Source organism: Tachyglossus aculeatus, chromosome 8, assembly GCF_015852505.1.
Source record: "Tachyglossus aculeatus isolate mTacAcu1 chromosome 8, mTacAcu1.pri, whole genome shotgun sequence".
Taxonomy (NCBI): Eukaryota; Metazoa; Chordata; class Mammalia; order Monotremata; family Tachyglossidae; genus Tachyglossus; species Tachyglossus aculeatus.
The window spans coordinates 26,271,198-26,280,950 of NC_052073.1; the positions used below are offsets into that span (position 1 = coordinate 26,271,198).

At 46.1% G+C, this 9,753-nt stretch overlaps 1 non-coding gene across 1 annotated transcript; it reads right to left on the minus strand.

Annotated features, from left to right (window-relative positions):
* Positions 1–1,249: 1,249 nt before the first annotated feature.
* On the minus strand, positions 1,250–1,387 carry LOC119931902. Its single transcript, XR_005452204.1, has one exon. It is a non-coding gene; the product is annotated as a small nucleolar RNA SNORA7 (small nucleolar RNA).
* Between the last annotated feature and the right edge of the window lie 8,366 nt (positions 1,388–9,753).

Sequence of the window (9,753 nt, forward strand, 5' to 3'; positions counted from 1 at the left end):
GAACTTTCTCTATTAGTTTAGAGAAGAACAGTTAGGACTTAATGGGGAAAGATGAAGGTGATCAGGGAACATGGAGTCTGTAGGATTGTGAAGGGAGTGGAGGATGGAATTGCCGTTCACTCATTTTCACCATACCAAGCCAAGGGGGTTGACACCGAAGTGTGAAGATTTTAGATTCAATGCACAACAGAGGAGGGACTTCTTCACACAGAGGGTAGTGAGCTTGTGGAATTCACTACCTGAAGAATCTGAGCAGGCACAAACTAGGAGCAGGTTCAAGAGGGGGCTGGAAAAATCCATGATCTAATGGGTTGCCTGAGGGCGATCCAGGGATGTTCAGAGCAAGTCAGTGGTGTCGGATGATCTATCCTTAAATGTTAGGATAAGTTGTCTTGGTGTCAACCATAGCACTGTTCCTTTGAGCATACTGCGGCCACTGTTGGAAATGGAATACTGGACTACGTGGATTAATGGTGTGATCCTGGAGAGAACTTGGGTGCTGTTATACCTGCCCAAATCCTTCACATTCTGCATTATATTGAGTAAACACTCAATACCGGTGCTGCTACTGCTGCTGCTGCTATTATTAATAATAATGATACTTGTTAAGTGCTTACTATGTGCCAGGCACTGTTCTAAGCGCTTACTGCTGCTTCTACTACAACTACCGCTGCTGTTACTGCTAATACTACAATTGCTACTATTACCACTACCGCTACTACATTTCAACTACTATTACGACTACTACTGCTGTGTTACTACTATTACAAGTACTTCTGCAGCTACTACTAAAATTGCTGCCGTTGCTGTGCGACTTTGGGCAAGTCACTTAACTTCTCTGTGCCTCTGTTACCTCATCTGTAAAATGGGGATTAAGACTGTGAGCCCCATGTGGGACAACCTAATCACCTTGTATCAACCCCAGCGCTTAGAACAGTGCTTTGCACATAGTAAGCACTTAACAAATGCCATTATTATTATTATTACCACTATTACTATTACAACTACTACTGCTGCTACTTGTTGCTGTTGTCTTATGCTGTCGAGTCGGGTCCGTCCATAGCAACGCCATGGACACATCTCTCCCAGTATGCTCCACCTCCATATGCATTCATTCTGGTAGCAAATTCATAGAGTTTTCTCGGTAGAAATATGGAAGTGGTTTACCACTGCCTCCTTCCGCGCAATAAACGAGTCTCCGCCCTAGACTCTCTCCCATGCTGCTGCTGCCCAGCACAGGTGAGTTTTGACTTGTAGCAGATATCCTTCCACTCACTAGCCACTGCCCAAGCTCGGAAAGGAATGGACAGGCCTCTGCTTGACTCTCCCTCCTGTAGTCGTGACCGGTAGAGTCCTGGAAACTCTCCAGGTGCCACCCTGAGAGGGGACTGCTGCTACTACTACCATTATTATAACCACCACTCTTGTTGTTGTGACTGCTGTTGTTACTACTACTGATACTACTACTAGTAGTAGTATTAGTACCAGTATTAGTACGAGAGAAGCAGCATTAGTGGAAAGAGCACGGGCTTGGGAGTCAGAAGTTGTGGGTTCTAATCCCTGCTCTGCCACTTGTCAGCTGTGTGACTTTGGGCAAGTGACTTTACTTCTCTGAGCCTCCATTATCTCATCTGTAAAATGGGGATTAAGACCGTGAGCCCCACGTGGGACAACCTGATCACCTTGTATCTACCCCAGCACTAAGAACAGTGCTTGGCACAAAGTAAGCACTTAACAAATGCCATCATTGTTATTACTGCTACTACTACTCATTACTAGGCTGTAAGCTTGTTGTGGGCAGAGAACGTGTCTACCAAATCTATCATGTTGTAGTTTTCCAAGCATTTAGTCCAGTGCTCTGCATATGGTAAGCGCTCAATCAATACCGTTGATAATGATACTAATATTGCTGCTCTAATGCCACTATGACCTTGCACATAATCTTAAACTCTTCCGAGACGAGCCTTCTCATCTGCACCATTTGGATACTGTCCTGGAGCTAAAATGAGCCCTGGAAAAGGGGGAGAGCAAGCTAGTTGCCCCTTGAGAAGCAGCATGTCAGAGTAGATAGAGCACAGGCCTGGGGGTCAGATGGTCATGGGGTCTAATCTCGGCTCTGCCACCAGTCTGCTGTGTGACCTTGGGCAAGTCATTTCACTTCTCTGGGCCTCAGTTACCTTAGCTGTAAAATGGGGATTGAGAGTGTGAGCCCCACGTGGGATGCACACTGTGTCCAACTTGATTTGCTTTTATCCACCCCAGCGCTTAGTACAGTGCCTGGCCCATGGTAAGCACTTAACAAATACCATCATTATTATTGTTACTACTATTGGGGACTGACCTCTGGAGGTCCATATTCCAGCAGAGGTGGTGACCCCAGTACTCGTTTATAAAGAATACTGAATACTGGGAGGCCTGGGTGTCCCTGGAGCCCCAGGAACTTGGGCCAATGCCAAAGGAGTCCCCACAATCCCCCAGTTATTGTATGGCATGGCCAAATGTGGGCAGCCTCAGCCAGGCTCATGCCTTCAGCTGGCAAAGTGTAGCCTGGCCATGACTAAGGTAAGAGGATAGGGACAAAGAGAGATAATCATGAAGGATTGAGCTAAATATTCCCCAGCACCTTCAGAATCATCCTTTGGGTTCAAAGATGGCACTTCTGCCCATGAACCTTACCCCGAGGGCCCGTGAAGGTGGGTGGACTCCTCCCATGGCCCCATCATCACTGGGGAAACACAAAGATAGTCTCTCCCATGCAAACGGGACTCCAAAGTCAGCCAGGGCTATGCTTTGGTGCCTAAACTGAACTCCAACCTCCCTCCCCGCATGTCCTGGAAGCGCTCCCTCTGGCCTGGGGCCTTTCTAGCTGGAGGAGAGGACCTTGACAGCAGGCAGCAGCCTATCTGGTTGCCGGGAGATGGAGGAAGATGTCCAGGTGCCTCTTTTTTGTTACAGGATTAGGGGGCTGGGCTGAAGCACCCCCAGCTGGGGCCAAGAGGGAGAATGACTGTTTCCTTAATCCACATTCCCAAAGAACAGGCCCCAGCTATGTCGCTGGTGAAGTCCATTTTGGGGCCTTGTGGCAACCATGCAAACAAGAGCTCTGCTAAAGGGGGAAGCAGTCCTATACTGTGTGTGTGTGTTTCTCCTCTTTCCCCACTAATGACATTTAGGCATTCTTATGGCTTAAGACAGACAAATCACCCTCCTCAACCCCGAAACACACACATTCCACCCTCCCTCGGGGAGGGAAAATGAGGCTTTTAAGCTCATAGATGGCTCTAAGAAAGCCTAAATAGCCTTGGAAGACTTCAGGGGAGAAAAGCTCACTTGATTCGCAGCCCTGCACTCTGGAAACGAGCCCAGGTTTTGTGGGTCTGGGCTATTTGAGCAATGTGAGCTCTCCGGGGTCAGAAGGTGAACACGATCCCCTCCTTCCAGCTTTAAGGGTGCCTCGGGAGCTGGACTATCTGGGGTGGTTTGGGTGCAAGTTTTGGGGAGGCAGGTGCCAACTCGGTCTTCCTACCCCTTGTGGCTCTTCATTCTAGGGCTTCGTGAGTTCACCCAGAGAGCATGTCACACACTATGGAAAGAATGCAAAGGGAGGAGGAGGAGGAGGAGGGGGAGCAGGAGGTGCTGCATAATTCCAAACCTGAAGCCCCCTAGTGGGTCTGAGTTATGAGCCGGGTGGATAGGATTCCTGTAGCCTCCTGGTTGGAGATGGGAAAGCAGGGGCCTCATCTTGGCAGGAGAGGAGTGGCAAAAGCGTGATAAGTAATCTTATCGTGGAAAGCAAAGGTTAATGACTCATCTGTTTACCTGAGCTTCATTAATCAAAGTTTTACCAGTCGTCAGATTCAGATTACCATTCATGATTCTAGCGTCTTCATTTCCAAGATGAACCCCCTCCCACCACTCCCTTGCCTCTCCCCACCCTGCCTGTTTCTGCAAGGCCCCCTCCTAGAAGCCACAGGCCCCGGCCACTTAGAAGTGAGATTCATTCATTCAGTCGTATTTATTGAGCGCTTACTGTGTGCAGAGCACTGTACTAAATGCTTGGGAAGTACAAGTCAGCAACATATAGAGACAGTCCCCGCCCAACAACGGGCTCACAGGCTAGAAGGGGGCGACGGACAACAAAACAAAACATGTAGACAGGTGTCAAAAATCATCAGAACAGATAGAATTAAAGCTATATGCACATCATTAACAAAATAAATAGAATAGTAAATATGTACAAGTAAAATAAATAGAGTAATAAATCTGTACAAATTTATACACAAGTGCTCTGAGGAGAGGAAGGAGGTTGGGCGGGGTGGATGGGGTGGAGGAGAGGAAAAAGGGGGCTCAGTCTGGAAAGGCCTCCTGGAGGAGGTGAGCTCTCAGTAGGGCTCTCAGAGATGGTTTCCTAGTTATTTCTGGCAGGGACAGTCATGGAATTCCGAGGCTCTCTGGGCTCCCAGGAAGTCGTAAAGGGAAGATTGGGTCAGGCGGGTTGTCAGCCCTCTTCCACTGCACCACCTGCTGCTGGCTGCTGAGTGGCAGCTGGTGAGGCTGGCAGCTGGAGGTCACACTGCGACATGCTTTATAGCCCGGGCACCCTCCAGGCAAATGCTAGCGAGAGCGGCAGGATGAGCGATTGATTTCCATTCTCTTTGCCTGCAGGACAGCAGAATCCGAGCAGGGCAAAGATGTGCTGAAGATTGTCATGCCCTCTTCAGGTTCCCAGAATTCTGTGCCCCAGAGAGGGTTCTGACCCAAGATAGCATTCTGGAGAAGTCTTTCACAGGGTTCTTAGTGTTCTGGAGGCAGTGTGATAACGTAATAATAATAATGATAATCATTAAGGTACTTGTTAAGTCCTTACTATGGGCCAAGCACTGTTCTAAGCACTGGGGTGGATACAAGTTAATCAGGTTAGACAAAGTCCCTGTCCCATATAATTAATTAATGATGGTACTTGTTAAGCGCTTACTAGGTGCCAAGCACTGTTCTAAGCGCTGGGGTAGATACAAAGTAATCAGGTTGTCCCACATAGGGCTTACAGTCTTAATCCCCATTTTACAGATGAGGGAACTGAGGCAAGAGAAGTTAAGTGACCCGGTCATACAGCAGACAAGTGGCGGAGCAGGGATTTGAACCCATGACCTCTGACTCCCAAGCCCAGGCTCTTTCCACTAAGCCGCGCTGCTTCACCATTTTAAAGATGAGGTAACTGAGGCCAAGAGAAGTGAAGTGACTTGCCCAGTGTCACACAGCAGACACGTGGCAGAGCTGGAATTAGAACCCAAGTCCTTCTGACTCCCAGGCCTGTGTTTTATACACTAAGCTACGTTGATTCTCTGTGCCCAGAGAGGGCTTTGTCTGGCCTTTCAATCAATCAATCAATCAAACAATCATATTTATTGAGCACTTACTGTGTGCAGAACACTGTACTAAACACTTGGGAAGTACAAGTTGGCAACATATAGAGACGGTCCCTACCCAACAGTGGGCTCACAGTCTAGAAGGGGGAGACAGAGAACAAAACAAAACATATTAACAAAATAAAATAAATAGAATAGATATGTACAAGTAGAATAAATAAATAGAGTAATAAATACGAACAAACATATATACATATATACAGGTGCTGCGGGGAAGGGAAGGAGGTAAGGTGGAGGGGGAGGAGGGGAAGAGGAAGGAGGGCCCAGCATGGACAGGTCAATCTCTGGGGATCTGGAAGCAGGATGGAACTGGCTTTTTCTCCCCTTTGTCCCTTAGAGGCTATACTGTTAGCCACCTCTGGGCCCTGGAGTCAGGGATAGACCAAGGCTTCCTGAAAGCGAGCCTGACACAGCTCCTGGCTGTCTACCGTACCCACGATGCCTCAATGCTGTGGACTCCAGACATTCCCTGGCCATTGGCCCAAGCTCCTGGTGCTTCTGGGGCCCCCAATACCCTTTTTAACCAACGTGGAGGCACAATGTTTGCCGGAATCTGGGGCTCCAGAGCTGAGCTTCCAGGGGCAGCTAGCTCATTCTCCCTCTTTCCAGGGCCTACACTAGTCCAGGGTAGAATTTGGGTGGTAAGCCTGGTGGCGATAGCATTGATGGCTGCCCCTTCTAGACTGTGAGCCCACCTTCTAGACTGTGAGCACACTGTTGGGTAGGGATTATCTCTATATGTTGCCAACTTGTACTTCCCAAGTGCTTAGTACAGTGCTGTGCACACAGTAAGCGCTCAATAAATACGATTCAATGAATGAATGAATGCCCCCATGTTCGGCCTGGTTTCCTTCCTCCTGAGCTCCCCCCAAAGTCCTCCCTCCATCTTCCCTGGTATTGCCCCCTGCTTGCCAGACCTGTAAAATATTAATAATAATTATGATAATAACAATAATAATATCAAGGTACTTATTAAGCGCTTACCATTTGTCAAGCACCCTTCTAAGCACTGGAGTAGATATATGATAATCAGGTTGGTCAGAGTCTCTTCCCCACTTGGGGCTCACAGCCTACTTCTAGACTGTGAGCCCGCTGTTGGGTAGGGACCGTCTCTATATGTTGCCAACTTGTACCTCCCAAGCGCTTAGTACAGTGCTCTGCACAGAGTAAGCACTCAATAAATACAATTGAATGAATGAATGAATAAGTTGGAAGGAGAAGAGGTACTGAATCCTCATTATGAGGTTGAGGAAACTGAGGTACAGAGAAGTGAAGTGACTTGTTCAGGTTCATACAACAAGCAAGATGTACATTTAGCTTTAATTCTATTTGTTCTGATGACTTGACACCTGTCCACATTTTTTGTTTTGTTGTCTGTCTCCCCCTTCTAGACTGTGAGCCCATTGTTGGGTAGGGACCATCTCTATTTGTTGCCAACTTGTACTTCCCAAGGGCTTTGTACACTGCTCTGCACACAGTAAGCGCTCAATAAATATGATTGAATGAATGAAAGTTGCAGAATGGGGATTAGAACCCAGGTCTCCTGACCCCCAGGCCCGTGCTCTTTCCATTAGGCTATGCTGCCTCAAACTACAAGATCAGTTATTAGCCATTAAAAAGCATGGGATTGTCAATCAATCGATCAGTTAATCAATTGTATTTATTGAGCACTTACGGTGTTTAGAGCCTTGTACTAAGTGCTTGGGTGAGTACAATATAACCAAGTTGGTAGACACATTCCCTACCCACAACGAGCTTACATCTTGAAGGATTTTGCCCAAATAACATTTTGTAGGGCAAAATGTACCAACCCTTCATGCAGACCTTGGAGAAACAGTATGTTTGCCTCTTTCATACCCCTTCTAAAGATGGACTATATATCATGGGTATTTACTGAGCACTAACTGTGTGCAGAGAATTACATTAAGTACTTGACTTGGGAGAGTACAGCAGAGTTTCCTCTAATAACTTAGCGATTCTTTGGGGGTACACAAGAGGGAGGTGAGGAGGTGGGTAGGAGATAGAGAGGTCAGAGAAGAGAAAAAGTATGGAAGGTCTCAGGGAAATGAAGGGAAATAACTTCCTCCACATCAGCTGGGGAAAGTTGTGGCTACCATTCTGCTAGTGGTCACTGTGGCCGCTGTGGTGAATGTGGCTTTGAGACCCGAGAAGGCTGGAATTCTGCTCAACTAGCCACAGAACTCTACTGATCTTTGTATTTTTGTTTCATCTTAATGTTTTGTTTCCTTTCTCCTTATGTGGCTATTCTCAAACCCCGCTACCCCTTTTTATTTTCAGATTATAAGCCCTCGTAAATTCCATCGACTGAATGATCCAACTCCTCCAAGGGACAGGGACCTTGTCTAGTTACCATCGGTGCATTCTTCCCAGTGCTTAGTGGACGCTTGTCTTGTCTTATGCTGTTAAGCCATCTCCGACTCATAGCGACTGTGTGGACTCGTCTCTCCCAGAACGCCCCACCTCCTTCTGCAAACGTTCTGGCAGTGTATCCACAGAGCTTTCTTGGTAAAAATGCAGAATTGGTTTACCATTGTCTTCTTCTATGCAGTAAACTCTGCCTCGACTCTCTCCAGTACAGGTGAGTTTTGACTTGTAGCAGATGGCCTTCCACTCGCTAGCCACTGCCCAAGCTAATACGGAATGGGCATCCCTCTGCTTGACTCTCCCTCCCGTATCCAAGATGGGCAGAGTACTGGAAACTCTCCAGCTGCCATCCTGAGAGGACTTAGTACACACAGTAAGCTTTTAATGACTACTACTATTGCTAATGAAAGAATGTCATCATTAAGGGAATCATACCTGAATGGTCTAATTTTGGTATTCTGCAGAAGATGATGTCTTTCATGGAATTCATAGAAACAATTACTGATCTCTCATGATCTTTATTTTTCCCTCTTTCTTTTCATCATCATCATCACCTTCATTATCTTGACTAGAGTTGATGAGTACCTTGTGTGGTTAAGCCCTGTCCAGGGCATTAGGTGGCCTGTAGAAATATAAGACTTATCTCCAAGTGCTTGCACTTTAATGGGGAAGACAAGTGGACATAAAGTCTGACTGTTATGCCATTTGCTTTTATAAATCTTAGTGACATTAATCCTTAAGGTGTATTCTTTTGATGTTATCGCTATTTGAAAGCCCCTAAAAACCCATGCAGATGTCCAGTAACAATTTTTCCTAGCCTGCTCGTAAGTGGAAGACCCGACACCTCCACCCAGCCTTAAATAAATACTACTATACAAATGATTGATTACATTGATACTCCTGATTACAATTTAGATTTGAAACCAAATCTAAAGGACATTCCCAAATACTCTTTTAGTCAAGAACTTCTGCTTCCTCCTCCACTATTATCCTATTCCTAGAATTCCTAACCAGCAATCACTCAATCCATCAGTGGTATTTATTGAGGGCTTACAGTGTGCAGAGTATTTTATCAAACACTTGGGAGAGTACAACAGAGTTGGTTGGCATGTTCCCCGCTCAAATGGAGCTTACAGTCTAAAGGGGGAGACAGACATTGAAATAATTTACAGGTATGGGTATAATTGCTGTGGAGAGAATATCAAGTGCTTAAAGAGTGCAAATCCAAGTGCATAGGCAGTGAAGAAGGGAGAGGGAGTAGGGAGAATGATAACTTAGTTGGGGAAGGCCTCTTGGAGAAGATTTTGTTTAATAAGGTTTTGAAGGTGGGGAGTGTGATCCTTTGTTGGATATGAAGGGGGAGGGCACTCCAGGCTGGAGGCAGGATGGTTTTAATCCCAGCTCTGCCACTTGTCTGCTGTGTGACCTTGGGCAAATCATTTAACTTCTCCGTGCCTCGGTTACCTCATCTGTAAAATAGGGAGTAAGACTGTGAGCTCCATGTGGGACAGGGACTGTATCCAACCTGATTTGTTTGTATCCACTCCAGAACTTGATACAGTGCCTGGTACATATTAAGCATTTAATAAATACCATTATTATAATTATTATTTTTATTATTAATAATATATAATTATATATTAATAATAATTATTATTATTATTATTATTATGTGGGCGAGGAGTCATGGGGATAGAAGAGATGGAGGTAAAGTGCTAGCTTTTAAATTTTTAGCCAAATAGTCCTGTCTCTTTCTCCCCTTCACCACTTTCCCGGAATGGCTAACTGATAGCAGCTACTGAAAGACCAGCATGTAGCTGGCGGTGAAGATGGTGGGTCTGGAGGTAACTGAATGTTGTCCTTATGCTTTTGAGTTAAAAACACATCATCTCTTTCCAGGCAAAGTATCACATAACACACCTGGCATAAGACTGGAAGGAAG